Genomic DNA, 3,970 nt, shown 5'->3' with positions numbered 1-3,970 from the left:
CCTAATATGCATATCCACCACTATGACAGAAAATCCTCCATATAGTGTTTTAAGGGTGGATCTTTTCTTAAATCTGTATAAAAATTGATGCTGGAGAGCAATCAGAATGTGAAAAAGTAATCTATTAACAGATGGATGCACATTTGCCACATTTATGGCTGGCATCTGCTACTATATATGTTTGTTTTGGAATTTGCAAGAAGCTAAATCTATACTGGATGATGAGATTTTACTTTAGCAGCCACTCACACCAAAACCTCAGGCAGTTTCAAACCGTTTTTTCATTCACGTTTCCTTCACTCCTCTCGTATCTGTTAGCCTGTCATGTTTTAGCAGTTCCTTCTGTAATCTCTGCATTCTTGTTGTTTTCATTGTATTCTCCTGGTAGTCCGGCTTAATTCGATCATGCTTGACAAGTGTAAAGGAAATCATTTTGGGGGAGAACGACGTGACGCTGGAGCTGCAGACTTAAAAAGTGGGGATTGTACATCTTTATTTTGAGCAATTGAGAAAAAAAGGTTTCCCTACTGCCCATCTTCCCCCTTTTTTTTCTTTTTTTAAGGCCGAATTAGAAGAGTGGTGAGCTGCGTGATGTTGCTCCCTCATGTAAACTAGTTTAAATAAATCATGTCCCTTCTGAAAGGCTCTGAGCTATTTCCCAGGCTTCAGCTGGGCCCAGAAAAGAAGGCTTTCTAATTCTCTTTCTTGCCCCGTCTGTCTGTCTTTCTCCCGATATATGGATCTATCAAATGCATTTATCTGCCTCCACATCAAGTCATTATTGCTGTTCAATGCCTCACAGCAGAGACAAAAGTATGGGATAATTCCTCCGCCCCCTCCTTACTTTTCTGTCTCTTTTGCCCATCTCTGTTTACTCTCCCAGCGGAGGGAAAGAAAAAAAAGAGAAGGTAATCCTTCAGCAGAGCACCAGCAAACAAGCTGCCCAAAACATCACAGAAACCAAGCTGATAGAGTGGCCTGTGAAATAAAGTCAAAGGCAGCTTATTAGCCGAGGCTGACTAGAGGACAGTTTTTATGTTGCTTTTGAAAGTTTCATAACAGACACTCAAGTCTGCTGTGTTAAAAGATGTTGTAGAACTAGTTAAAACATGGCAGCTTTCAGACCACAGATCCACAAATGATTGCCTAAGTTGCGTGTCTATAACTGGAACTCTGTAAAAGGTTTACAGCGGCGGAGTACAAGTTAAAAGAACAGTTTGACATTTTGGGAAACACGCAAATTAGCTTTTTTTCTTGGCAGCAGTTAGATGAGATGAGGACAGCAGTCTGTTGTTCAATAAAAAAAGCTAAAGCCAGCAGGTGGTTAGCTTAGCTTAGCTGAGCATTTATGAATCTCAGCTCTGACAGCTCTCTCAAAGTCCATAGCTCAAAACAGCACCCTCAGCACAGACTCTTTATTTTTTTCGCTATACAGCACTGTCATTTCAAAATGGTTCAGCTTTTGGATAAACCAATCAAAATAACAGCAAGGCGGGATTTATGATATTCACGCTGTGAATGATGCTAGCAGAGAAACTGTGGATAGAGCCAACTAAGGAGAGGTGTTCCACCTCCTGTTATTCCAGCTGCATGCAAACTGGGTGCAATACAGCCAGGGGTGCAGCAGAGGGCAATCCAGAGTGTCAGAAAGCTAAAGAGGTGCAAATTTATTTATTTATCTTACAAATAGCAGCACGGTGGCACAGTGGTTAGCACTGTTGCTGCACAGCACGAAGGTCCTGAGTTCAATTCCTCCATCAGGCCAGGGTCTTTCTGTGTGGAGTTTGCATGTTCTCCCTGTGTTTGCGTGGGTTCCCTCCGGGTACTCCGGCTTCCTCCCACCGTCCAAAGACATGCAACTTGTGGGGATAGGTTGATTGGATAATCCAAGTTGTCCATAGGTATGAATGAGAGCGTGAATGGTTGTCTGTCTATGTGTGACAGACTGGTGACCTGTCCAGGGTGTACCCTGCCTCTCGCCCTGTTTTGCAATTCCAGTAACGATAATAAAATAAATATCAAGTCTTGTTAAATGAAAAAATAAGAAAACCTAAAATCATAGTTAGCATTAGATGCTAATGCATGCTGAATAATCAGTTAACTATTACGACTGAACGCTCTCCCCTGATGCCGCTCATTACCAAACAATAACTGTATGTTAGAAGCAGAGTTAAACAACAGAATCTTCCATGTGTGCTGTGGTGGTAGAAGGTGACTAATTATTGTTTACTGGATTATCGTAGAGTCTTTATTGTACTATATGAAGAGCCTTGTGGCAACTGCTGTAGTGATGTGATACTTTATAATTTAATATGAATTGAATTGACTGCTGTGAATAATTTGTAAGAAAAAATGGTTGTTCCATAAATTTAAACATAACATTGCTCCTTTATAACAGGTGGGTTCACCACATTTGGTACAGTTGTGGTACACGTGTACCAAATGTTCTGTTTATCCGGGTGTGGCAGGATGAATGTTATCCCTCGGTCCAACCCACTTTCAGCCTGGCCCATTAGGGGGCGCTGGTATAAATAGTGGCCATTTGAGTGTCTCTGCATCGCTTGCCTGTGATCTCCTTTTTGGTCACCTGACTTCCTCGGTGTGGTAGAGATCGTTTGTGGGTTACTCCTCTAAAGTCTCCGTCACGGCTGGTCGTAGCTATAGAAGCCTCCTCTGAGCTATTCTGCTTACGTTCTGTGACCCGGCTTACTTGGTACGTAATCAACTTTTGTTACGCTCTCTGCCTTCTATTGTTCTTTTATAGTAATTATTTATTATGTTTCGCAGGAAGTATGGGCCTTAGTTTTGCGCCAAGCTACGTGAACTGAAGTGCTGCTGTTTTGCCTTGCTGTGCTTTTACCGTCTGTTCCCGTTGTGAGAATTCTTTCCCTGCTGCTGTCAGCTTTTACAGTGGACGTCGGCGTGGACAACGGCCATATGCATGCCGGTTATCGGAGTCAGCTGGCGTGCATATTGATTGACTGTTAACTTATCGTCGTGTGGACGGCAAGTTGGAGCAGTACGGCGATTCCGTTTGCTCCAGATTTTAGAGTTTTATCCAGATTGTATGTTGTTTTATTGCTTTTTGATTTGTAGTTTGGATTCTCTGTTACACCACTGGTGGGAGGCCCTTTTTCTAGCTGTGGATCACCAGTGTGGTCCTGCAGTTGGGTTATCCCCCGGTGCTACACATTAGTTTGTTGTAATATATTAAAATTTTCTTTGTTTTTTTTTATTCAGATGCGGAGTGCCGACGTGGAGGAGACTAGGGTGCCTTGGTGGTGGGATCCCTTGAGTGTACACACCTGCCTTGTTTAGTTTATTAGTGTGAGTGTGTGTGATAGTGTGTTGCACTTGTGTTTTGGGTGTGTTTTCTTTCTTTAGTTTGTGTGTGGCATCCCTGCCCCTCCACTGGTAAGCCTCAGCTCTGAATACCTTTTTAAGCATATTTGTACTTGAATATTTATGATTGTGCTTTTATATGGTGTTTTAAATAATTATTAATAAATTGTGAATTTGTTGATCATTGAACCTCGTCTCTGGACTGAGTATAGCGAACCTAAGTGCCTTTCTGGTGATTTAGTGTTACTTTCAGTATTCTCTGGGTGAAATTCCCAGGGTGGCGTTGTCTTTTTAAAACTGCAAAGAGTATTTACTTTATACCCCATCCTCGTCTCGCCACACGGGCTTGGAACTGACACTAGTTTCGGTCTCCTGAGGCTGGGTTTGTGTCTCCTCCTGGTCTCAAACTAAGGATCTTTAGTGTACAAGGTGACTGTGTTAACAAACATACCATAGATATCAAAGTAAAGCTGAGTGACCTTAAATTATTTTAACACATGTACATCCCAGACTTTTAGATGCCTCGCTAAATAAGAAGAACTCCTTCCCTCTGTCTGAAAAGAATGATAGCATTGTTTGCATATTGGATTTTTTCATACTGATACTCCTGTGCCCGACTCTTACTGCC

General features: G+C 42.0%; 1 long non-coding RNA gene across 1 annotated transcript; it reads left to right on the top strand.

Moving 5' to 3' along the window:
* The first annotated feature begins 1,707 nt into the window (after nucleotides 1–1,707).
* Nucleotides 1,708–3,531, top strand: LOC145424225 (uncharacterized). Its single transcript, XR_013905245.1, has 2 exons — nucleotides 1,708–2,713; nucleotides 2,788–3,531. It is a non-coding gene; the product is annotated as an uncharacterized LOC145424225 (long non-coding RNA).
* Nucleotides 3,532–3,970: the final 439 nt, after the last annotated feature.

This window comes from Astatotilapia calliptera, chromosome 23, assembly GCF_964374335.1.
Source record: "Astatotilapia calliptera chromosome 23, fAstCal68.1, whole genome shotgun sequence".
Classification (NCBI taxonomy): domain Eukaryota; kingdom Metazoa; phylum Chordata; class Actinopteri; order Cichliformes; family Cichlidae; genus Astatotilapia; species Astatotilapia calliptera.
This window is presented reverse-complemented; position numbering and strand designations above follow the sequence as displayed.